This window comes from Cyprinus carpio, chromosome A4, assembly GCF_018340385.1.
Source record: "Cyprinus carpio isolate SPL01 chromosome A4, ASM1834038v1, whole genome shotgun sequence".
Classification (NCBI taxonomy): Eukaryota; Metazoa; Chordata; class Actinopteri; order Cypriniformes; family Cyprinidae; genus Cyprinus; species Cyprinus carpio.
The window spans coordinates 13,902,000-13,929,881 of NC_056575.1; the positions used below are offsets into that span (position 1 = coordinate 13,902,000).

Consider the following 27,882-nt stretch of genomic DNA (forward strand, 5'->3'; position numbering starts at 1 on the left):
AACCTTAACATTCAATGGAAAAGATGTGTTTATTTACTTTGAGTTTTTGAAAATCTTCACCCAGACAGGAGTTTTCAAAAATGTTCGGTTTCAGTGACCTGGTGCTGTGTTTGGACGAACGGACAATCCGCGTAGAAAATACTGCAGTTTTGAAAATACCTGCGTTCTTGAGTACAGGGCCTTAGTAAAGGGATTAGCAAAGCCTATTCCACAATCCTTTTTGGCGATGCATCAACAGCGAAGCCCTAAGCATTATAATCAGAGATGGAAACTCGAGTCTGCTTAAGTCGTATATATAAATACTCGAGACTTGACTTGGACTCCTGACTCATGAGACTCGTAAAGAACACAAGTCATTTGGTATGGGAGTTTATATGAATGTATCTCTGAGGGGAACTGGTTGTCTTTAGAAAAGTTTAGATGGTATTTTCTTTTTAACTTGCCTCTGTATAATGCATATTAAAGTAGTGTTCATAACCGCAGCGCTGCTTTGTTTACAGGGCAACCAAAGAAATTACGTTTAATTGCTGTTCAAGCGCCACCTTCTAGCAGAGAGTCAATCTGCAGCCTTTCTGCTGTTTTGTTTCGTGCAGATGTTTTATGTAGGATATTTTCACAAAACTAAAGTCAGAACATTTCATTTTTGCTTTTGAATTTCTTAGTTATACAATCCAATGTAGATTAAAAACTGCTCATGCTGCAGCCTCTTTGTTAGGATTGTGTTGTGTTTAAAATACTGTGGTTGCCTCTAATTTTAAATTGAAAAAGAGCACAAAGCCTTAGTTTGTTTATATGAGATTTATTTAATTTGTGTTATTCATTTGATTGATTGAGGTTTGTTTTAAAATTTCAGTTTAGTTTTCTTGTTTGACATATTTCAGTTTTACAAAGAAATGTGCAGCATTTTGTCTGACAATTAATAATGGACACCTTTTCATTTCTAATTTGTCTTACATTTTGTTAAAGTATATTTTGAGAAAATCACATTGTGAAATCAGTATTACAAAACCAATTTAGCATCAATAACTATCTGAAAGAACTGTTGCTAATAAATAGAACAAAGACTAGAGACTTGACTTGGACCTCAGAGACTTGTGAATATGTCTGATTATAATGAAGGAGAAATATTCTGATTAAATGCCACTCCGCGCTGCTTATATAGGCTGTTTCCCACTCCCTTTCTGCACAAATAAGGCTTCAGTATTTGAGTAGTGAGTAGTTTCTGTGATGGTTATTGTTAGGGGTAAGAGGGTCGGGTTATACAATAGAAAATATGTTTCAGCTGTCATCAAAACAATTTAAGTTTATGAGATGTCCTGATTATGTCCAGTAATAAACAGTAAAACAAATGTGTGTGTGTGTGTGTGTGTGTGTTGTGTTGTGTGAGGAATGGTTTCGTATTTCTTAATATATCCCCTATGTAATGTCATTGTAAGGAAAACCCTCAGCTCAGCAGGTGGAGGCTCTGAAGAAATAATAAAAAAAAAAGGCACATAACCGTGTCTGAAAAGAAAAAACCAAGAAGGACCAGCCCAACCTTAAACTGCAGATGGAGCTATTTCTGCAAAAGATTCAAGCTCAAAGCAAATAATCAGCCACAAAACAAGACTTAAAACAGTTCGAAGTCATTTAAAGCATTTTAAAGCTGAAGTAGTTGAAGTACACCATCACACAGTAAACTCTGCAATTGGGACAGGTGTATAAATGTATGTTTGAAATGTTTTTTTAAATCACATTTTACATGAAGTGTGCAATAAATCTCTGCAGTCTAGTTTTGCTTTAACTGCTCTTTAAAAACGCGGTAAATAGACTGAATGAATAATATAATTTGCTTATTTGTTCATTAGGTAAAAAAGCATTAATATCAGTACAAAAAATAATAAGCTAAATACTGAAATGCACAAATACTAACATTCATTGTTACCAAATTTTGCAAAGCATAAAAAAATGAAATAACATAAAAACACATTGATGCATTATTAGCAATATAAGAAAGTCCCAGTAGCTCCGGTAACTGTAATATGATTTCATGAACAGAAATAGTGGGTGTGGTCATTGAGTCATATGGCCCCTCCCTCTTTATATGACTCCTCCCCCACACCGTCATAGTCTGTTTTTAAAAACAAAAGCAAATTTACATATTTCATTATAATTTCATCTACATTTAGTTTAAATTAGAAATGTAAACATTATAAGCATAGTTATAAAGTATAAGGTGACAATAACCTACCTAGGTTTCTCTCATCTTCATTGTGTTCTTCACAGCATCTTCCTCTGATACACATGTAAAACAAAACCTCACATTCTAATTTGTAATATAGCTTGTCATGTCATAGACTATTTGATTAAACCTGATGAAGCCATGATGATTCATTAATGGTAGTGTAGTAGTAGTAATAATAATAATAATTATTATATAATATAACTCTCAGTTTGACTTTCACTCACTTTGAAGGTACAGCCAAAATCTGTTTTTGATCTTTTATAAGTGGGCTTTTTGTGCCAATAGTGTTGTTAAGTTAACTTCTTTTTTTAGACCATGATCAATTTTTTATTTTACTGCACTGTGCCTTGCTTTTTTAAAAGCTCAAATTCATTCTGTGTGAACAACACCTGTTTATTCAGCTCACTGCATTTCAGGGTTAATTCACACTGCAACAACATATGATGACAATCATCAAATTACGTCAGTGTTTTTTAGGAAATCACCATACAGCTTAAGATTTTTCACAACATGAAAAGTGTAGAATCAACAAACTTAGTTAACCTAAACAAATGAAAACAAATTAAAACATAAACTCACAAAAAAACAATGATCCAACAAAACCTGACAAGTGTGTCTGCTGCGTTGGTCAGCATCTGTCAGTGCAGTTTAAACTAGTCTTCGCTTTGTGTGGCTGGCTTTTTTTTTTATAGCAACTGTTGAACAGTCAGAAGTTTTCAATTATCTGCATTGACTCAAAGAGCTGATGCAATCGTTCATATCATATTTTAATTAACTTATTTGAAAATAAATTGTGTTTGGGGAACTAAGTTAGTTCTTTATCTCTTCCAGCTGTACAAAAGCACCTAATATGAAACCGCTTATCCCTCTCGAAAAGTTCACACGGGAAGAAAATTTCACTGACACACACATAAACATGCAGCTTTGTGGTTTGGAGTCTGATAAACTCTCATCTACAGATGCATCTGATTACACAAATACAGAAAGATAAACGGCTGCACCCATCTGACATTTTCAGTTCAGAGACTTTAACTGAAATATTGAAATCTTACTTTTTATATGATTAAAATTAATTAGATAGATGTGAATGATAGAAAAAGCTTTAATTCCACAGTGGATCACGGCCTGTATGTATAAAACCTCTCAGAAATGCTCTTAAGAATATGTCTGAAGCTTTGACTTAAGTCTTAAAAAATTCTTAGTTACAAGTAGGACTTTTCTAAGAGTAAGAGACTTTTATAAAGAAGCTAAAAACAACGTTCGGTAAAGTCTAAGACTGATTCTTAATCAGTTGACACAGTCAAAAAATTAAGGTCCATAAATATTGGGACATCGACACAATTATCTAATCTTTTTCACTCTATACACCACCACAATGGATGAATAATCGGATTCATGTCAGGTGATTGACTTGGCCATTGCATAACATTCCACTTATTTCCATTAAAAAACTCTATTATGTCTCTTTATGTGTTATGCAATGGCCAAGTCCAATCACCTGACCTGAATGCCGATTGAGGCATGCATTTCACTTGCTGAAGACAAAAAATGAAGGGAAAATGCCCCAAGAACAAGCAGAAACTGAAGACAGTTGCAGTAGAGGCCCTGGCAGAGCATCACCCAGGGATGAAATCCAGCATCTGGTGATGTCTATGCGTTCCAGACTTCAGGCTGTAATTGACTGCAAAGGATTTGCAACCAAGTATTAAAAAGTGAAAGTTTGATTTATGGTTGTTAATCTGTCCCATTACTTTTGGTCCCTTAAATAGTGGGAGGCACATATACAAACTGTTGTAATTCCTACACCGTTCACCTGATTTGGATGTAAATACCCTCAAATTAAAGCTGAAAGTCTGAAGTTAAAGCACATCTTGTTCGTTTCATTTCAAATCCATTGTGGTGGTGTATAGAGCCAAAAAGATTAGAATTATGTCAATGTCCCAGTATTTATGGACCTGACTGTAAGTGTTGCAAAGTGTTGTAAGGACTGCAATGATGTCAGCCCAAAATGACTGCCATCGAAAGCTCTGAATCAGTCAATAGTGAGCCTGCTCATGTCACAGCAGCTAAAAAACCAATCATTTAATGTAACTACAATAAAAATCATTTAATTAAGACATTGAAATATTTTATATTTAATTTATTTAAAAAAATGCTTTGCATATTTCAAATAAAACATAAAATAGTTACTGATACTTTGAAATAGTGTTCTATCGGTATGTCTCCTCGCTTACAGTTGGAGCAATGATGTGAACATGAGTTCCATTAACAGCTCCAACAACTCCAGAAAAGCCCACAATCTTCATGAAATTGGCTTGTTTTTTCAGCATGGTTTGATGCTTGGAAAGTCAATGAACTGACATTTAGTAGTGGGCAAAAGTGATGTCCGGCCTAGGAAATTTGACATCTTCAACCTTGATTTAAAAAAATAAATAAAAACGTGCAAGATTTTGTAAACCTATTGCATAGTTGCTTAGAGTCAGTAGTTTTTATTTGTTATAATAATGCATTGAAACATGCCGAATTGTGCAGTCATAATTTTTGGCCATGCTGCCATACAAAGAAATTATGATCACATGCAAAAACAAGAGGACCAATGAAATGAAAATAACGTATGTTGTAGTCATTGTGCCAGTGTTGCCGATTTAGTGATTTTGTTAATGACTTTCCTCACCCCTTTAGAGACTTTTTTTAAAAAGCCTAGCAACAAAATCAATTTCTTGGACAAACCTTATATACCGAGACTCTCCGAGACTCTCCCATGACATCATAAAGGCAAGTTCACTGATCTACAGTACATAAATAGAAATATAGATCAGTGAACTCACCTTTATGAGGTCATCTAGCAACATTAAGTGACCAGTTTTAGCTCCTTTTTTAAGTTGAAAGCAGTTGGTAACACTGGTCAGTGTTATTTTTTTTATTTTTTTTTATTTTTTTTATTTTTTTTGTCTTTTGTATTTTGATGGTTTAAGTGAAATTTGGGGTCATAAAAAAAATAATCCACACGTCACTTTTAGCCACTGTTGTGTCTGCTTACTGTGTCATCATCACCGTGGGCACTGCTGCATTTTTCCACATTTCCAGCCAAAAAAATTTAATTACATTTCTGCAGTTAGAGCATTGACTTGTTGAGTGGAAGAGGTTATTAAATTTCTTAATATAATTAATAATAATAATAAAACTTTTTGATCTTGACAATCAGGTTTGTATTGTTTTATCAAATCCATATCATCATATAACTCCAATATGTCATATCTTCACTGGAAAGTGTGCATCTCCTCCTCTTTGCTGCCATCTTGTTACTCCTAACTAGATTAGGAGACCTCTTCAGCTCTCTTAAATAACTTAGGAGCTGAGACCCAGTCTTAACACTTAGGAACCTTTATGAATCACTCTTATTCTTAAATCTTGGAATAAGAGTAAAATTATGTAATTCTTAGAATTTTGACTAAAATTACTCTGAGCAGCTTTAAACAGGCTCAGATCTGTATCACTGAAGTCTCCCATCATTTAATCTCATTTGACTGGAGTCCCAAAATTTTGTTTACTTGGCTGTTGATGGCCTTTTCTTGCCAAGGTTTTATTCTTTTAACATCCTTTCATGATACCTCACCCCTCTGAGTGAAGTGATGCTGTCTGTGATGAATCTCGTGATAAACAGCCTCAGTCTGTGTCCTGTGTAGTCCTGTGTACCAGTCAGAGAGAGCTGTGAGTGTAGACAAACAAACCTGCTGTCAGTTCACAACACATGACTGATCACACACTGAATAAGACACAACATGAGAGTCTCTGGATCTCTCCTACCTCTCCTCATCACTCTCTTTCGTTGAATCAGTGTAAGCAGTGACACTAAGAGCAGTAAGAGCACAACTCCCAGAACAATCACAAGCACTGGGGGAGACGCTGGTGGAGGAGTTTGTTGAGGAGAGACTAATCTTGATGCGCCAGAAGTACTGAACACTGGCAAATCTGTCATTATAAAAACAGGCAGATACAAACATTATGCTAATATTTCAAATATATATATATTCATATATATATATATATATATATATATATATATATATATATATATATATATATATATATTTATATATTATATATATATTAACTCTAAACACTCAAATAATAATATTCCTTAGTGTTTGCTGTGACCTTTACAGTCGAGTGTAACAAGCTTCTTGTGGGAGCAGTCAGTGTGGTTATTCAGGGAGAGAGGACAGTCCCACAGGTGAATCTCATTCCCTCTGCACTCGACTCTGTTCATCCACACAACACCTTCACCAGCACCAAAGACTGAATTCCCATCAGCCCTCAGAGCTGCTCCACAACCCAGCTGCCTGCAGACCACCTGAGCATCGCTGATATCCCACTGATCATCACAGACTGAGCCCCACACAGCGTTATGATACACCTCCAGCCTCCCAGAGCACCGGCCCCTCCCCTCCACTCAGTCTGAGAGGAACATGATCTAAAACACACATATCAACCACTGACCAGCTTCAGAACAACATTCACAACAAAGTTTAAAGTTGTGATAATAATAATAAAATTATAATAAACTTACTTGAACACTGTCTCTTGTATGGAGATGGTGAGCTAGAACATGTCAGAAAACCTCTGAGGTGACTCACTAATCTGATCCTCTGAGATTAAAAAAATTGAAAAATAGAACAAAATAATTAAAGGGATACTCCACCTTAAAATGAAATTTTGTCATTAATCACTTAACCCCATGTCGTTCCAAACCTGTAAAAGCTCCGTTCATCTTCACAATTTAAGATATTTTGGATGAAAAACCTGGAGGCTTGTGACTGTCCCATAGACTGCCAAGTAAATAACAGTGTCACGTCCAGAAAAGGTATGAAAGTCGTCATCAGAATACTCCATCTGACATCAGACGTGCAATCTGAGTTATATAAAGTGACGGGAACACTTTTTGTAAGTGAAGAAAACAAAAATAACGACTTCATTCAAGGATGCGCTGTTTCTACGTGTATTAGCTTTTATTTGGAAGAAAACAGCGCATCCTTGTGGCGCGGATAACTCAGAAGAGCATACGCAGCACGGTGATATGGAGAGACACAGAGGACTCCGTTGCCAAAGGATTTATTGAATAAAGTCGTTATTTTTGTTTTCTTTGCTTACAAAAAGTGTTCCTGTCGATTTCATATAACCCAGATTGCACGTCCTGATGGCAGATGGAGTCTTCTGACGACAACTTTCATACCTTTTATGGACCGTGACACTGTTATTTACTTGGCAGTCTATGGGACAGTCTCAAGCCTCCAGGTTTTCATCCAAAATATCTTAAATTGTGAAGACGAACAGAGCTTTTACGGGTTTGGAACGACATGGGGGTAAGTGATTAATGACAAAATGTTCAGTTTAGGGTGGAGTATCCCTTTAAAAGGCCAAATATATATATATATATATATATATATATTATATATATATATATATATATTATATATATATATATATTTATATATTTATTTAAACAAACAAAACATGACAATTTCAAACAATCTTAAATCAGTTAAATATCATCTTACCTGAGCAGGTGATCTTGGCCACTTCATCGTTATTACAATAGTTTTGTCCCCAGGCTGAAGATGGACACTGCCACAGATATGAATCATGTGGCCGACATGTAACTTTATCCAGCCAGTTAGGAGCTGATTTCACTCTTGCTGTAGAATCAGACAAAACACCAGATGTTCCACAGTTCAGCTCCTGACAGATCAGACTCGCTGTGTCTCTGTCCATCTGGTTCCAGCACACATTACCCCAGGATCCATTGTAGAAAACCTCCACATTCCCTTCACAGCCCTCAGTTAACCTGATCTCTTTAAACTCTAGATGGAAAAGGACAATAATCAAACTCGACTTTTACGGAATGACAATGTTTTAATTAGGGATGGGAATCATACAGAATCTACTGTAACGATTCTGATTCCTCCTAATGAATATGTTTCCTTAATTGTTCCATTAATGATTATTTTATGGATAAAAACAACACTAAACAAACAAACAAAAAATACTTTATTTATTAATATATATAAATTACTAATATTGACCAAATGCACAATGCATATTTTTAGCTACACTTTGTCATATGAACCAGTAAAAAAGTTTTTGAACAGTAAGAAATTCTCTTCTGCTCACCAAACCTGCATGTATTTGATCCAAAATACAGCAAGAACAGTAACATTTTGAAATATTTTTACTATTTAAAATAACTGTTTTATATTTGGAAATATTTTAAAATGTAATTTATTCCTGTGATTTCAATGCTATATAGTCTTAGCATCAATACTCCAGACACATGATCCTTCAGAAATCATTCTTATATTCTGATTTGCTGCTCAAAAATAATCTATTATTATGTTGAAAACAGCTCAGTAGAATTTTTCAGGTTTCTTTAATGAATAGAAGGTTCAGAAGAACAGCTTTTATCTGAAATAGAAATTGTAACATTATAAATGTCTTTAACATCACTTTTGATCGATTTAAAGCATCCTTGCTAAATAAAAATTTCTATAATTTCTTTCCAAAAAAAAAGAAAAAGAAATAAAGAAATTATACTGACTCAAAGCTTTTGAATGGAATAGCGTATAATGTTGCAAAAGCTTTTTATTTCAGATAAATGCTGTTCTTTTGAACTTTCTATTCATCAAATAATCCTGAAAAAAAATGTACTCAAATGTTTTAAATATTGATTATCAGCAAATCGGCATATTCTAATGATTTCTGGATCGTATGACACTGAAGACTGGAGTAATGATGCTAAAAATTCAGCTTTGATCTCAGGAATAAACCACATTTTAAAATAAAACAGTTATTTTAAATAGTACAAATATTTCACAATTTAACTGTTTTTGCTGTACTTTGGATCAAATAAATGCAGGCTTGGTGAGCAGAAGAATTCTTTAAAAGAAAAACATTATACAAAAAAAAAACATTTTAAAAACATTAAAAATCTTACTGTTCAAAAACTTTTGACTGGTAGTGTAAGCTGATTATTCTTATAGATTGAAACAAATAGTATAAAGAGTATGAAAAGTGTTCTGAGTTGCTGGAGACGGACTTGAATGCAAAGTGATTGTCTGCCAGCAGGAGGCGCTGTGAGAGCGGTAGAACTAGCGGTTTCTCCAGTAACGGCTGTGAACAAAGCAGCTGCGCTTATGAACGCTTCTTTATCAGATAAAGTAAAAATGACATCGAAACTTTTCTGAAGACAGTCGGTTCCCTTCAGATATAAATTCAAATAAAACACCCGCGACGTGTTCTGATTTTGAAACGAGGAGTGCTCATGTTTATTCAACGAATATGAATCAGTGTATGGGAAATACTGCTAATGTAAATCGAAATATCGGAAATGTGTTTAAAAATCATATCACCGTTATTGAAAAAAAATTATATCGCGATACATATTGATATTAAATTATTGTCTAGTCCTGACCTGAGCACACGACTCCTACATCGTCCTTGTGTATGCAGTCATGTTTTCCCCAGCCTGGAGAAGAGCAGCTCCACAGGGACGTCTCATTCCCCTCACACTCCACCTCATCCAGCCATATGGGTCCAGAACCAGGACCAAACCAGGCTGGTACCTGCTGGTTACTGAGGGCCACTCCACACTGCAGCTGTCTGCACACCACATGAGCATCTTTAATATCCCAGGAGTCATCACACACTGTCCCCCATGAGCCGCTGTGAAATACCTCCAGCCTCCCTGCACAGTCTCCCCAGAACCCACCAGCCTGATGGACCCACGACCTGATATTCAGAGACAGAAAAAACACATTATTGATCACGAACAAATGAAGAATCTGCTCAGATGTTGTTTTTCTCACCAATGCAGGTGATTGACAGCTGTTGTGTGGAGCTGCAGTTGAGAGTTTGTGGAGAGCTGCAGTTCCCCAGATGAGCTTCACTCCCAGAGCACTGGAAGCCCGTCACACACTCATGACTGTGTTCAGGACTGGATGAAGAGGAGCCGGTGAAGTTCAGCACAGAGCCACAGCCCAGCTGTCTGCAGACCACAGAGGATTCAGTGAGACTTCAGGAGTCCAGCAGAACTCTCCTCCAGACCTGATGGATGAAAACTTCCACCTCCCCCTCACACTGTCTCTCTCCAGACAACCGCACCAGACCATCGTGAAGAGCCAGAGAGGAATCTGAGTGAAAGATCTGACATTTTACTAAAATACTTCACAGAGGAACATTTATATAATAAATATGCTTTATATCAATGTTACATTTTATATAAGTAAATTCAAAACTTAAATGACACAAGCAATAATCTTCGGTCTGAAATGATGAAATATATGGAATAAATATTCTATTTTGAATAAGACTAAGTCATCCAGTAGCATAATGTCAGTAAATGTTACAGTAATATGGACTCACCAGAGCAGATGACTCCAACATCTCGTCTATGAGAACATTCAGCTCGACTCCATGAAGAGATGGAACATTCTGAGAGTTTTGTTTCATTCCCGTCACAATCAAACACATCAGCCCAGATTTCACCACTTCCCTCTCCAAACCAGTCTGATCCCACAACAGACACAGCAATCCCACAATTCAGCTGACTGCAGAGGACACTGGCAGCTCTCATATCCCATCATGCATCACACACTGTGCTCCATTTACTGAAGTACTGATGTTCAACTCGACCAGAACAGATGTCAGGACCGTTTACCAGTCTGAGATCAGTGTAACCTGGATAGGAAATTAAAACTTATTTAAACAAGACATAACAGGATAGTTTAGAGGGAAGAACTGATTGTTTATATTTTTATTGCTGTTGTTGTATTACCATTCATAATGCATAACATGCTCGTTAGAAATGTTGAACAATTGGATTTTAGTATATTTAGCGATTAAAATGTTGTATTCAATTTATTAACTGACAGAATAAAAAGTGACATTTTACCAGAACATATCAGTCCCACATTGTTGTCTTGAGAGCACTTTATGTCATTTGAAGTTGGACACAATCGTATGGTTGATTCATTTCCTCCACACTGAATCTCTTGTGTCCACATCTGAGCGTCTCCTTTACCAAAAGCAGCTGCTCCCAGCACCTGTACAGGAGCCCCACAGTCCAGCTCTCTACACACAACCTCTGCATCCTGCTGGTCAAAGGCAGCGGCACACACTGTGTACCATGAATAACCATAAAGCACCTCTAACCTCCCAGAGCACAGATGAGGTCCATCAGCAAGTCTTGTAAATCGTCCATAGTTTATGGTTTCTACATATTTGCATAATACATAAAACCAATTTAATTAGAGTCATGCTGAGTGAAGCTGTCTTACTGTGAATGTTACAAACAAACAACGACTGTGAGTGATTAAGTCTATCCTTCGATTGAATATTGTAATTAAAAAACTGGGTCATTTCAGCATTACAATTTCACAATGTCTCGTAAGTTCATTGTTTATAACTAGCTCAGAAACAAATTGTATGAAATGATTGTATATTGCATATGTTAAGAGAAGGAAGGTTGATAAGTGATTAAACAATGAGCTGCATGAAATCACTTACCTGAACATCTGACTCCAGCATCATAACTATGACTGTTACAGCCGCTATTATGTTTACCCCATTTTTTTGATCTACAGTCCTTCAGTGTAGACTCTGATCCTTTACACTGCACTTCATCCATCCAGATTTTTCCTGATCCAGGTCCAAAGTAAGAATATACTGCTGCTTGTAAAGCCTCTCCACAGCTCAGCTCTCTACACACCACTGCAGCATCAGTCATATCCCAGTAATCATCACACACTGTTCCCCACTGACCCTCATGAAGAACCTCCACTCGACCAGCACAGCGACTGTCACCATTCACCAGCCTCACACTCACACTGTCTGTCCATGAGGGATACATCATAAAATAAGCATACAACAATAAAATATTAACCATATAGAAGTTATAAGAATAACATGCAAATCAATACAATATAAAATGTTTAAAAAAATATTGAATTTCATCTGTTCCTGAGTGTACTTACTAGCAGTGATAAGTGTAACCACTGAAGACAAAAAAATAAGTGTCAAACAGCTTTCCATCCCTATGTTTGCCCTTCAGAAAACGAATTAATTCAGCACCAAAGTTTCTCCTCTGCTCCCTCAAACACACTGAAGAAACTGGCTCCTGTCAGGCCCCCTAAAGAGAGAGAGAGAGACTCACACCTGCCAATGACACTCACTGTTACCTTATTAGACACAACAGAGGAAATCATCAAACACAATCAGTGACAAATCAGAGAGCAGCATTTTTATTTTCTCCATATATATCAGTAAAGTGTGAGCGCTGATGAGCGGGACTCCTCCTCCAGCGTGAAGAGACACTTCACTGAGGACAGACTCATGTCAGTCATAAGTCAGTGTGGAGATAAAGTCACACTAAACTTAAAGCAGATTGATACAGAAACACTGCAGCTTATATTCAGCATCAAAACCTGATCCTGAACACAGCAGACACAAGCACTGATGACTGACTGCTCACTTCAGACACTTACTAAAAACTTTACTTCACACAGAAAAAAATATATATTTGCTATAAATATAGCAAATATCGAAATAGAGGCCTATTTAGACAATCTGTAAATAAACATTGGTTTCTATTCCAAATATAATAATTTGGCATTATATCAAAGACATTTGTAGCTGTAGATGGGTGTTTCATACTGCAATTCATAATTCATCCAGCAGGGGGAAGCAAAACACTTCTTATTGAAAAGAGGAGCAGACAAGAGTTCTATGGAGGACCAAACCTTCAGAAATTAAAAACAAATAAATAAATAAATAAAATAACAGGAAAAACAAAAAAAAATAGATGCCTTAATAAAAACAAATATAGCTCTTGTGTAATAAAATTTACCCTGGAATGTATATTTATGACTTTTTTTCCTTTATTTATTATATTATGTATTTATTTGTTCATTTATTTTTATTCTTTTTACCTTTTATTTACTTATTCTCTCATTTATTTTTATATTTAATTGATCTATTTATTCATTTATTTATTTTTAAATGTTATTTATTCCAAAATTAATTTTTTTATATTTATTTATTCCCACATGTATTTATCTCCAGATTTATTTATTTATTTATTTTTACTCTGGTTACTGACGTAACCTCTGTTCTCTGAAAAAGGAAGGAGACGTTGTGTACAGCTTAAGCTGATCGCATTGGGGAACACCGGAGCTAGACATGCACTTGTGGAGCTTAGCATGGAGCCTCAACAAACTGCATCAGGACACTTTTATTCAATTGGGCAAGACATGTAAGAATCAAACTTAATCTCATTGTTTGATCCATTAATTATCCCCACCCCTTTTAAAGAAGGGAGTGTTACAACCAAGAAACTGATGGTTTGCTCAAGGCTGTTGATCTGCTGAATCTCAAACAATACTATAACTTCTTGCATTCCTGTACTCTGCAGCTCCCTTTCCATTGCTAAACTGTGCGTGTATGTGTTATAATAGTTTAAGTGTCTAGTGTAGTTAATAAAGTCTCGTGTGGATCACACTCAAGGTTGTATGTTGTTTTGCTCATAACTGAGTCCACACTCCCTAATCTCGCAGATTTTGGCTATATGCTCTGAGTAGTATTAAACAATAAGGACGTTATTTATTTCCCATACCCGAAAAAAACATTTCTTAGAATTAATAAACAGTTAACACCGGGAGTAACAGAATTACATTAGCTGATCCAAATAGTTATAATTAATTATAACAAGTTATGATTATAACAGTTAGGGGCCTCAGTGGCTGCATCTGTGTGGGCGAGGGCAGACAGAAGACACAAGTTCGACTCCATCAGCGATCCTGCGTACAGGGGTATTTTTATAAACTGAATTTTTTCTTCTTACGTTTATAAAAAAAAAAAAAACTCAGTCCACATGAATACACAAAAGCATGCTATGAAGCACTGTCAAGAGCATGCCAAGCCAACAAGTGGCAATGTATCTCAACCATAAAGCCATGTTGGCCAATCAGAAGCCTGAAAAAGTTTCAAGTAGGCGGAGATAACAGCACATGCTCCGACGTCACAAGCCAAAATCTCCAGTTTCACTGTCTACAACAGTGGTTTTCAAACCGGTCCTGCGAGCACCCCAGCACTGCACATTTTCTGTGTCTCCCTCATCTATCACACCTGATTCAACTCATCAGCTCATTAGTAGAGACTGCAAGACAGAGAAATATAAAATGTGAGGTGCTGGGGTGCTTGCAGGACTGGTTTGAAAACCACTGGTCTACAAGATAACACTGCAACCAGAGTTTTTGAAAATCTTCACCCTGACAGGAGTTTTCAAAAATGTTCGGTTTCAGTGACCTGGTGCTGTGTGTGAACGAACAGTCAAACCGCATAGAAAATACTGCGGTTTTGAAAATACCTGCGTTCATGAGGACAGGGCCTTAGTAAAGGGATTAGCAAAGCGTATTCCACAATCCTTTTTGGCGATGGATCAACGGCAAAGACCTAAGCATTACAATCAGAGATGGAAACTCGAGTCTGCGACTTGGACTCGAGTTGCACTTAAGTCATATATATAAATACAGGTCCTTCTCAAAAAATTAGCATATTGTGAAAAAGTTCATTATTTTCCATAATTTAATGCTAAAAATTAAACTTTCATATATTTTAGATTCATTGCACACCAACTGAAATATTTCAGGTCTTTTATTGTTTTAATACTGATGATTTTGGCATACAGCTCATGAAAACCCAAAATTCCTATCTCAAAAAATTAGCATATTCATCCGACCAATAAAAGAAAAGTGTTTTTAATACAAAAAAAAGTCAACCTTCAAATAATTATGTTCAGTTATGCACTCAATACTTGGTCGGGAATCCTTTTGCAGAAATGACTGCTTCAATGCGGCGTGGCATGGAGGCAATCAGCCTGTGGCACTGCTGAGGTGTTATGGAGGCCCAGGATGCTTCGATAGCGGCCTTAAGCTCATCCAGAGTGTTGGGTCTTGCGTCTCTCTCAACTTTCTCTTCACAATATCCCACAGATTCTCTATGGGGTTCAGGTCAGGAGAGTTGGCAGGCCAATTGAGCACAGTAATACCATGGTCAGGTAAACCATTTACCAGTGGTTTTGGCACTGTGAGCAGGTGCCAGGTCGTGCTGAAAAACGAAATCTTCATCTCCATAAAGCTTTTCAGCAGATGGAAGCATGAAGTGCTCCAAAATCTCCTGATAGCTAGCTGCATTGACCCTGCCCTTGATAAAACACAATGGACCAACACCAGTAGCTGACATGGCACCCCAGACCATCACTGACTTTGGGTACTTGACACTGGACTTCAGGCATTTTGGCATTTCCTTCTCCCCAGTCTTCATCCAGACTCTGGCACCTTGATTTTCGAAATGACATGCAAAATTTGCTTTCATCCGAAAAAACAGTACTTTGGACCACTGAGCAACAGTCCAGTGCTGCTTCTCTGTAGCCCAGGTCAGGTGCTTCTGCCGCTGTTTCTGGTTCAAAAAGCACACGCCTGTGCACGGTGGCTCTGGATGTTTCTACTCCAGACTCAGTCCACTACTTCCGCAGGTCCCCCAAGGTCTGGAATCGGTCCTTCTCCACAATCTTCCTCAGGGTCCGGTCACCTCTTCTCGTTGTGCAGCGTTTTTTGCCACACTTTTTCCTTCCCACAGACTTCCCACTGAGGTGCCTTGATACAGCACTCTGGGAACAGCCTATTCGTTCAGAAATTTCTTTCTGTGTCTTACCCTCTCGCTTGAGGGTGTCAATGATGGCCTTCTGGACAGCAGTCAGGTCGGCAGTCTTACCCATGATTGCGGTTTTGAGTAATGAACCAGGCTGGGAGTTTTTAAAAGCCTCAGGAATCTTTTGCAGGTGTTTAGAGTTAATTAGTTGATTCAGATGATTAGGTTAATAGCTCGTTTAGAGAACCTTTTCATGATATGCTAATTTTTTGAGATAGGAATTTTGGGTTTTTCATGAGCTGTATGCCAAAATCATCAGTATTAAAACAATTAAAGGACCTGAAATATTTCAGTTGGTGTCCAATGAATCTAAAATATATGAAAGTTTAATTTTTATCATTACATTATGGAAAATAATGAACTTTTTCACAATATGCTAATTTTTTGAGAAGGACCTGTACTCGAGACTTGACTTGGACTCCTGACTCATGAGACTCGTAAAAAACACAAGTCATTTGTTATGGGAGTTTATATGAATTTATCTCTGAGGGGAACTGGCTGTCTTTAGAAAAGTTTAGATGGTATTTTCTTTTTATCTTGCTTCTGTATAATGCATATTAAAGTAGTGTTTATAACCGCAGCGCTGCTTTGTTTACAGGGCAACCAAAGAAATGATGTTTAATTGCTTTTCAAGTGCCACCTTCTAGCAGAGAGTCAATCTGCAGCCTTTCTGCTGTTTTGTTTCGTGCAGATGTTTTATGTAGGATATTTTTACAAAAATAAAAGTCAGAACATTTCGTTTTTGCTTTTGAATTTCTTAGTTATACAATCCAATGTAGATTAAAAACTGCTCATGCTGCAGCCTCTTTGTTAGGATTGTGTTGTGTTTAAAATACTGTGGTTGCCTCTAATTTTAAATTGAAAAAGAGCACAAAGCCTTAGTTTGTTTATATGAGATTTATTTAATTTGTGTTATTCATTTGATTGATTGGGGTTTGTTTTAAAATTCTCAGTTTAGTTTTGTTGTTGGACATTTTGTTTAGTTTTGTTGTTGGATTTTACAAAGAAATGTGCAGCATTTTGTCTGACAATTAATAATGGACACCTTTTCATTTCTAATTTGTCTTACATTTTGTTAAAGTATATTTTGAGAACTCACATTGTGAAATCAGTATTACAAAACCAATTTAGCATCAATAACTATCTGAAAGAACTGTTGCTAATAAATAGAACAAAGACTTGATACTTGACTTGGACGTCAGAGACTTGTGTATATGTCTGATTATAATGAAGGAGAAATATTCTGATTACATGCCACTCCGCGCTGCTTATATAGGCTGTTTCCCACTCCCTTTCTGCACAAATAAGGCTTCAGTATTTGAGTAGTGAGTAGTTTCTGTGATGGTTATTGTTAGGGGTAAGAGGGTCAGGTTATGCAATAGAAAATATTTTTCAGCTGTCATCAAAACAATTTAAGTTTATGAGATGTCCTGACTAATACACTGAAACAAATGTGTGTGTGTGTGTTTGTGTGAGAAATGGTTTCGTATTTCTTAATATATCCCCTATGTAATGTCATTGTAAGGAAAACCCTCAGCCCTCAGCTCAGCAGGTGGAGGCTCTGAAGAAATAATAAAAAAAAGGCACATATAACGTGTCTGAAAAGAAAAAACCAAGAAAGGACCAGCCCAACCTTAAACTGCAGATGGAGCTATTTCTGCAAAAGATTCAAGCTCAAAGCATAATAATCAGCCACAAAACAAGACTTAAAAACAGTTCGAAGTCATTTAAAGCATTTTAAAGGTGAAGTAGTTGAACAAGTACACCATCACACAGTAAACTCTGCAGTTGGGACAGGTGTATGTGTGAAATGTGTGTGTGAAATGTTTTTTTACATCACATTTTACATGAAGTGTGCAATAAATCTCTGCAGTCTAGTTTTGCTTTAACTGCTCTTTAAAAATGCGGTATATAGACTGAATGAATAATATAATTTGCTTATTTGTTCATTAGGTAAAAAGCATTAATATCAGTACAAAAAAATAATAAGCTAAATACGGAAATGCATAAAATACTAACATTCATTGTTACCAAATTTTGCAATTATATAAAAAAATGAAATAACATAAAAACACATTGATGCATTAGTAGCAATATAAGAAAGTCCCAGTAGCTCCGGTAACTGTAATATGATTTCATGAACAGAAATAGTGGGTGTGGTCATTGAGTCGTATGGCCCCTCCCTCGTTATATGACTCCTCCCCCACATCTTCGTAGTCTGTTTTTAAAAACAAAAGCAAATTTACATATTTCATTGTTATAATTTCATCTACATTTAGTTTAAATTAGAAATGTAAACATTATAAGCATAGTTATAAAGTATAAGGTGACAATAACCTACCTAGGTTTCTCTCATCTTCATTGTGTTCTTCACATCATCATCCTCCTCCTGATCTTCCTCTGATACACATGTAAAACAAAACCTCACATTCTAATTTGTAATATAGCTTGTCATGTCATAGAGTATTTGATTAAACCTGATGAAGCCATGAAGTAGTAGTAATAATAATAATAATAATAATAATTATATAATATAACTCTCAGTTTGACTTTCACTCACTTTGAAGGTACAGCCAAAATCTGTTTTTGATCTTTTATAAGTGGGCTTTTTGCCAGTGTCGTTAAGGTAACTTTGTTTTAGACCATGAGCTCTTTTTTATTTTACTGCACTGTGCCTTGCTTTTTTAAAAGCTTACATTCATTCTGTGTGAACAACCCGTTTATTCAGCTCACTGAATTTTAGGGTTAATTCACACTGCAACCACAGATGATGACAATCATCAGATTACATCAGAGTTTTTTAGGAAATCACCATACAGCTTAGATTTTTCACAACATGAAAAGTGTAGAATGAACATATTTAGTTCATGGAAACAAATGAAGACTAATGGCAACAGACACTGACAGGGAGACACAATGATCCAACAAAACCTGACAAGTGTGTCTGTTGCGTTGGTCAGCATCTGTCAGTGCAGTTTAAACTAGTCTTCGCTTTGTGTGGCTGGCCTCTTTTTGTAGCAACTGTTGAACAGTCAGAAGTTTTCAATTATCTGCATTGACTCAAAGAGCTGATGCAATCGTTCATATCATATTTTAATTAACTTATTTGAAAATAAATTGTGTTTGGGGAACTAAGTTAGTTCTTTATCTCTTCCAGCTGTACAAAAGCACCTAATATGAAACCGCCTTCCTTCCCCTCTCGAAAAGTTCACACGGGGAAAGAAAATTTTCACTGACACACACATAAACATGCAGCTTTGTGGTTTGGAGTCTGATAAACTCTCATCTACAGATGCATCTGATTACACAAATACAGAAAGATAAACGGCTGCACCCATCTGACATTCTCAGTTCAGAGACTTTAACTGAAAATATTGAAATTTACTTTTTATATGATTAAAATTGATTAGAATAGATGTGAATAATAGAAAAAAGCTTTAATTCCACATCAGGTCATGTACTTAAAAAACAAAACACAAACACAAATAATAATAATAATAGTCTGAAGCTTTGACTTAAGTCTTAAAAAATTCTTAGTTACAAGTAGGACTTTTCTAAGAGTAAGAGACTTTTATAAAGAAGCTAAAAACAACGTTCGGTAAAGTCTAAGACTGATTCTTAACTGTTGACTGAGGTGACACAGTCAGGTCCATAAATATTGGGACATCGACACAATTCTAATCTTTTTCACTCTATACACCACCACAATGGATGAATAATCGGATTCAGGTCAGGTGATTGACTTGGCCATTGCATAACATTCCACTTATTTCCATTAACTGAAGGGAATTATGTCTATTATGTGTTATGCAATGGCCAAGTCAATCACCTGACCTGAATCCGACTGAGCATGCATTTCACTTGCTGAAGACAAAACTGAAGGGAAAATGCCCCAAGAACAAGCAGGAACTGAAGACAGTTGCAGTAGAGGCCTGGCAGAGCATCACCAACAAAAAACCAGCATCTGGTGATGTCTATGCGTTCCAGACTTCAGGCTGTAATTGACTGCAAAGGATTTGCAACCAAGTATTAAAAAGTGAAAGTTTGATTTATGGTTGTTAATCTGTCCCATTACTTTTGGTCCCTTAAAAAGTGGGAGGCACATATACAAAACTGTTGTAATTCCTACACCGTTCACCTGATTTGGATGTAAAATCCTCTCAAATTAAAGCTGAAAATCTGCAGTTAAAGCACATCTTGTTCATTTCATTTCAAATCCATTGTGGTGGTGTATAGAGCCAAAAAGATTAGAATTATGTCAATGTCCCAGTATTTATGGACCTGACTGTAAGTGTTGCAAAGTGTTGTAAGGACTGCAATGATGTCAGCCCAAAATGACTGCCATCGACCTCTAAATCAGTCAATAGTGAGCCTGCTCATGTCACAGCAGCTAAAAACCAATCATTAAATGTAACTACAATAAAATCATTTAATTAAGACATTGAAATATTTTAATATTTAAATTTATTTAAAAAAATGCTTTGCATTTTGCAAATTTATCATAAATTGTTACTGATACTTTGAAAATAGTGTTCTATCGGTATGTCCTCCTCGCTTACAGTTGGAGCAATGATGTGAACATGAGTTCCATTAACAGCTCCAACAACTCCAGAAAAAGCCCACAATCTTCATGAAATTGGCTTGTTTTTCAGCATGGTTTGATGGTCAGTTGGAAAAGTCAAATGAACTGACATTTAGTAGTGGGCAAAAGTGATGTCCGGCCTGGGAAATTTGACATCTTCACCCTTGATTTAAAAAAAATAATAAAAATGCGCAAAATTTTGTAAACTTATTGCATAGTTGCTTAGATTCAGTAGTTTTATTTGTTATAATAATGCATTGAAACATGCCGAATTGTGCAGTCATAATTTTTGGCCATGCTGTCATACAAAGAAATTATGAACACATGCAAAAAACAAGAGGACCAAAGAAAATGAAAATAACGTATGTTGTAGTCAGTGTGCCAGTGTTGCCGATTTAGTGATTTTGTTAATGACTTCCTCACCCCTTTATAGACTTTTTTTAAAAGCCTAGCATCAAAATCAATTTCTTGGACAAACCTTATATACATTCCGAGACTCTCCCATGACATCATAAAGGCAAGTTTCAACTTTCAGCTTTCAACTTAAAAAAGGAGCTAGAACTGGTCACTTAATGTTGCTAGGTGACCTCATAAAGGTGAGTTCACTGATCTATATTTCTATTTATGTACTGTAGATCAGTGAACTCACCTTTATGAGGTCACCTAGCAACATTAAGTGACCAGTTCTAGCTCCTTTTTTAAGTTGAAAGCAGTTGGTAACACTGGTCAGTGTTATTTTTTTTATTTTTTTATTTTTTTGTCTTTTGTATTTTGATGGTTTAAGTGAAATTTGGGGTCATAAAAAAATAATCCACACGTCACTTTTAGCCACTGTTGTGTCTGCTTACTGTGTCATCACCGGTGCACTGCTGCATTTTTCCACATTTCCAGCCAAAAAAATGTAATTACATTCTGCAGTTAGAGCATTGACTTGTTGAGTGGAAGAGGTTATTAAATTTCTTAATATAATTAATAATAATAATAAAACTTTTTGATCTTGACAATCAGGTTTGTATTGTTTTATCAAATCCATATCATCATATAACTCCAATATGTCATATCTTCACTGGAAAGTGTGCATCTCCTCCTCTTTGCTGCCATCTTGTTACTCCTAACTAGGTTAGGAGACCTCTTCAGCTGTCTTAAATAACTTAGGAGCTGAGACCCAGTCTTAACACTTAGGAACCTTTATGAATCACTCTTATTCTTAAATCTTAGAATAAGAGTAAAATTATGTCATTCTTGGAATTTTGACTAAAATTACTCTGAGCAGCTTTAAACAGGCTCAGATCTGTATCACTGAAGTCTCCCATCATTTAATCTCATTTGACTGGAAGTCCCAAAATTTTTGTTTACTGGGCTGTTGATGGCCTTTTCTTGCCAAGGTTTTTATTCTTTTAACATCCTTCATGATACCTCACCCCTCTGAGTGAAAGTGATGCTGTCTGTGATGAATCTCGTGATAAACAGCCTCAGTCTGTGGTCCTGTGTCGTCCTGTGTACCAGTCAGAGAGAGAAGCTGTGAGTGTAGACAACAAAACTGCTGTCAGTTCACAACACTATGACTGATCACACAATGAATAAGACCACAACATGAGAGTCTCTGGATCTCTCCTACCTCTCCTCATCACTCTCTTTCGTTGAATCAGTGTAAGCAGTGACACTAAGAGCAGGAAGAGCACAACTGCCCAGAACAATCACAAGCACTGGGGGAGACGTGGTGGAGGAGTTTGTGGAGGAGAGACTAATCTTGATGCGCCAGAAGTACTGAACACTGGCAAATCTGTCATTATAAAAACAGGCAGATACAAACATTAAAAATAATGCATTTCATTTATATATATATAATATATATATATATATATCTATATATATATATATATATATATATAGTATATATATATATATATTTATTCCTTATTATCAACTCTAAACGCTCAGATAATAATATTCCTTAGTGTTTACTGTGACCTTCACAGTTGAGTCTAACAAGCTTCTTGCAGGAGCAGTCAGTGTGTTTATTCAGGGAGAGAGGACAGTCCCACAGGTGAATCTCATTCCCTCTGCACTCGACTTTTGTTCATCCACACAACACCTTCACCAGCACCAAAGACTGAATTCCCATCAGCCTCCCAGTGCTGCTCCACAACCCAGCTGCCTGCAGACCACCTGAGCATCGCTGATGTCCCACTGATCCATCACAGACTGAGCCCCACACAGCGTTATGATACATCCTCCAGCCTCCCAGAGCACCCGGCCCTCCCCTCCACGCAGTCTGAGAGGAACATGATCTAAAACACACACATCAACCACTGACCAGCTTCAGCACAACATTCACAACAAAGTTTAAAGTGGTTATAATAATGATAAAATCATAATAAACTTACTTGAACACTGTCTCTTGTATGGAGATGGTGAGCTAGAACATGTCAGAAAACTCTGAGGCGACTCATGAGTTTGATCCTCTGAGATCAAAAAATTGAAAAAATAGAACAAAATAATTAAAGGGATACTCCACCCTTAAAATGAAATTTTGTTCATTAATCACTTAACCCATGTCGTTCCAAACCTGTAAAAGCTCCAATTCATCTTCGGAAACACAATTTAAGATATTTGGATGAAAACCTGGAGGCTTGAGACTGTCCAATAAACTCACAAGTAAACAACAGTGTCAAGGTCCATAAAAGGTATGAAAGTCATCGTCAGGAATACTCCATCTGCCATCAGACGTGCAATCTGAGTTATATAAAGTGACGGGAACACTTTTTGTAAGTGAAGAAAACAAAAAATAACGACTTCATTCAAGGATGCACTGTTTCTACGTGTATTTAGCTTCTTTGATTGGGGAAGAAAAACAGCGCATCCTTGTGGCACGGATGACTCAGAAGAGCAAAGAGCATACGCAGCACGGTGCATATGGAGAGACACAGAGGAGTCCGTTGCCAAAGGATTTATTGAATAAAGTCGTTTATTTTGTTTTCTTGCTTACAAAAAAGTGTTCCTGTCGATTCATATAAACCCAGATTTGCAGTCTGATGGCAGATGGAGTGTTCTGACGACAACTTTCATACCTTTTATGGACCGTGACACTGTTATTTACTGGCAGTCTATGGGACAGTCACAAGCCTCCAGGTTTTCATCCAAAATATCTTAAATTGTGTTCCAAAGACGAACAGAGCTTTTACGGGTTTGGAACAACATGGGGGTATATATATATTTAAACAAACAAAACATGACAATTTCAAACCATCTTGAATCAGTTAAATATCATCTTACCTGAGCAGGTGATTTTGGCCACTTCATCTTCACCACAGTCATTCTGTCCCCAGGGTGAAGATGGACACTGCCACAGATATGAATCATGTGGTCGACATGTAACTTTATCCAGCCAGTTAGGAGCGTGATTTCACTCTTGCTGTAGAATCAGGACAAACACCAGATCTTCCACAGTTCAGCTCCTGACCAAATTCAGACTCGCTGTGTCTCGTCCATCTGGTTCCAGCACACATTACCCCAGGATACATTGTAGAAAAACCTCCACCTTTCCCTTCACAGCCCTCAGTTAACCTGATCTCTTTAAACTCTAGATTGGAAAAGGACAAGAATCAACCCTTGAACACTTACAGAATGACAATATGTTTAATTAGGGATGGGAATCATACAGAACTTAACGATTCTGATTCTGATTCCTCCTAATGAATATGTTTCCTTAATTGTTCCATTAATGATTATTTTATGGATAAAAACAACACTAAACAAACAAACAAAAAATACCTTGACTTTATTTTAGTATAAATGATAAAGTACTAATATTGACCAAATGCACCAATGCATATTTTTAGCTACACTTTTGTCCATATGAACCAGTAAAAAAAGTTTTTGAACAAGTAAGAAGACAATTCTTTTCTGCTCACCAAACCTGCATGTATTTGACCAACATACACGCCTAAGAACAGTAAACACTTTGAACTATTTTTACTATTAAAAAAAACTGTCTTTATATTGGGAATATTTTAAAATGTAATTATTCTGTGAAATTTCAATGCTATATTCGTAGCATCAATACTCCAGGGACCACATGATCCTTCAGAAATCATTCTCCATATTTGATTTGCTGCTCAAAAATAAACTATTCTTAGGTTGGAAAACGCTTAGTAGAATTTCAGGTTTTCTTTGATGATAGAAGGTTCAGAAGAAACACGCTTTTATCTGAATAGAAATTGTACGTTATAAATGCTTTAACTCACTTTTGATCGGATTTAAAGCATCCTTGCTAAATAAAAATGTCTATAATTTCTTTCCAAAAAAAGGAAAGAAAAAGAAATAAAGAAATTATACTGACTCAAAGCTTTTGAATGGAATAGTGTATAATATTACAAAAGCTTTTTATTTCAGGTAAATGCTGATCTTTGGATCTTTCTATTCATCAAATAATCCTGAAAAATAATGTACTCAATTGTTTTAAATATTGATTATCAGCAAATCGGCATATTATAATGATTTCTGGATCATATGACACTGAAGACTGGAGTAATGATGCTAAAAAATCAGCTTTTGATCTCAGGAAATAAACTACATTTTAAAATAAAACCAGTTATTTTAAAATAGTACAAAATATTTCACAATTTAACTGCTTTTGCCTGTACTTTGGATCAGCAATGCTAAGAAAAACATTATACAAAAAAACCACATTTAAAAAACGGTAAAATCTGAGCAAAGACATGACTGGTTTAAGCTGATTGAAAAACAAATGTTATACAGTAAAAAATGAAAACTGATTTTAAAAATTAAAATCTTAATGTCTCAAAAGCTAACTTTTGACTGGTAGTGTACGTGATATCTCTAATAGATGATAGAATCCTTCAGATAGAAATTCAATAAAACACCCGCGACGTGTTTTGATTGAAACGTGCAGTGCTCATGTTATGCAGAATATAGGGAATCAGTGTTATTGGGAAAATACTTGGCTTAAAATGGTTATAATGGGAAATATCGGGGGAAATATAGAATGTTTTTTTAAAAAATTCCTCTAGGACACTGGTTAACTTGGAAAAAACTATAATAAATGATATTCGCGATTAACCATATTGATATCAAATTAGTCCGGTCCTGACCTGAAGCACACGACTCCTAACATCGTCCTTGTGCAGACAGTTGTTTTCCCCAGCCTGGAGAAGAGCAGCTCCACAGGGACGTTCATTCCCCTCACACTCCACACTCAGCCAGAAATTATGGCTCCAGATCCAGGACCAAACCAGGCTGTGGTACCTGCTGGTTACTGAGGGCCATCCACACTGCAGCTGTCTGCACGCCAAATGAGCATCTTTAATATCCCAGGAGTCATCACACACTGTCCCCCATGAGCCGCTGTGAAAAAACTCCAGCCTCCCTGCACAGCCCCCCCCAGAACCCATCAGCCTGATGGACCCCCGACCTGATATTCAGAGACAGAAAAACACATTATTGATCAAGAACAACTGAAGAATCTGTCCAGATGTTGTTGTTCTCAGCCCGATGCAGGTGATTGACAGCTGCTGTGTGGAGCTGCAGTTGAGAGTTTGTGGAGAGCTGCAGTTCCCCAGATGAGCTTCACTCCCAGAGCACTGGAAGCCCGTCAAACACACATGACTGGGTTCAGGATTGATTTTGAAGAGGCCGACATGTCCAGGAAGTTAAGCACAGAGCCACAGCCCAGCTGTCTGCAGACCACTGAGGATTCAGTGAGACTCCAGGAGTGCCATCAGAACTCTCCTCCAGACCTGATGGATGAAAACTTCCACCTCCCCCCCTCACACTGCTCTCTCTCCAGACAACCGCACCAGACCATCATGAAGAGCCAGGGAGGAATCTGAGTGGAAGATCTGACAATTCACTAAAATACTGCACAGAGGAACATTTATATAATAAATATGCTTTATATCAATGTTACATTTTTATATGGAGTAAATTCAAAACTTAAATGACACAAGCAATAATCTTCGCTGGTCTGAAATGATGAAATATATGGAATAAATATTGTACTTTTTGAATAAGATTAAGTCATCCAGTATTAGCATAATGTCGAGTAATGTGTTCCAGTAATATGGACTCACTAATAGCATGCCATTTGACTCCAACATCTCGTCTATGAGACACATTCAGCGTCTGACTCATCCATGAAGAGATGGGAACAGTTGTGTATTCCTCTGAGAGTTTTGATTTCATTCAACCCCCCCCCCCCCCCCCCCGTCACAATCAAAACACATCAGCCCAGATTTCACCACTTCCCTCTCCAAACCAGTCTGATCCCACAACAGACACAGCAATCCCACAATTCAGCTGTCTACAGAGGACACTGGCAGAGCTCTCATATCCCAGCATGCACACACACTGTGCCCCATTTACTTAAGTACTGACGTTCAGCTCGACCAGAACAGATGTCAGGACCGTTTACCAGCCTGAGATCAGTGTAATCTGGACAAACAAGTGACAAGTTATTTAAAACATTTTGAAACTAGATGTTTAAGACAGTTACCAATTCAACAGCATTATAGTATGTATACCATTATTCATCTAAAGAGATTGACCAAATGTTTATACTCAACCAGAACAGATCACTCCCACATCATTGTCATGGGAACAACTGTGCATTTGGGAAGACGTTCGTTGACAGATGTCTATTTGAGATTCATTTCCTCTGCACTGAATCTCCTCTGACCAAACACGGCCTTTCCCTTTACCAAAAGCAGCTGCTCCCAGCACCTGTACAGGAGCCCCACAGTCCAGCTCTCTACACACAACCTCTGCATCCTGCTGGTCAAAGGCAGCGCCACAAACTGAAACCCCACCTCTGTACGGCATCTCCCCTCTTGCCAGAACAAAGGTGAAAACCCATCCACAAGTCGAAGTCCTTTTTCTGAGTTGTTGAAATATAAAGACAAATTATTAATTAAACATCCCTACTTACCTCGAACACTAAAGGAAACTGTCATTAAACTTTGACATTTTGCGTTTCCATATAATTCACTTAATTTGCACTTATTTTATCTGCAAGTTTAATCTTCCAAGTAAATATGTTGTCAAATCAGACTGTCGTGAATAATATAAAAGACATGTACATTAATGGTGATTCTGTCCATCGTAGTTTATTATAAGAACGCTAAGGGATGAGGATGAATATATTATTATGAACACAACAATTAAACAGATTTGTCTGATAAATTAGACTGACATTGATGCATTTTGTCCACACAGCATATAGAAGTATGTTATTGCTTCAAGTAGAGAATTATGAAAGAGAGTGATGAAATACCAGTCTGAGGTTTGGAGCAGCTGA

At 36.7% G+C, this 27,882-nt stretch overlaps 3 long non-coding RNA genes and 1 pseudogene across 4 annotated transcripts; all 4 read right to left on the reverse strand.

Annotated features, from left to right (window-relative positions):
• The window catches only part of LOC122139410, a 48,719-nt pseudogene extending 22,480 nt beyond the window's left edge, over positions 1-26,239 (reverse strand).
• On the reverse strand, positions 1,626-22,083 carry LOC109077098. Of its 2 annotated transcripts, none has more exons than XR_006156848.1 (3): positions 21,989-22,083; positions 18,327-18,385; positions 1,626-2,110 (listed from the first exon to the last, which is right to left on the reverse strand). It is a non-coding gene; the product is annotated as an uncharacterized LOC109077098 (long non-coding RNA). The 2 variants fall into 2 exon arrangements; XR_006156847.1 differs by lacking the exon at positions 1,626-2,110 and adding an exon at positions 18,039-18,203.
• LOC122134358 lies at positions 11,414-12,394 on the reverse strand. Its single transcript, XR_006156849.1, has 3 exons — positions 12,253-12,394; positions 11,786-12,109; positions 11,414-11,492 (listed from the first exon to the last, which is right to left on the reverse strand). It is a non-coding gene; the product is annotated as an uncharacterized LOC122134358 (long non-coding RNA).
• On the reverse strand, positions 22,722-23,994 carry LOC122140154. Its single transcript, XR_006156854.1, has 3 exons — positions 23,844-23,994; positions 22,955-23,032; positions 22,722-22,858 (listed from the first exon to the last, which is right to left on the reverse strand). It is a non-coding gene; the product is annotated as an uncharacterized LOC122140154 (long non-coding RNA).
• Positions 26,240-27,882: the final 1,643 nt, after the last annotated feature.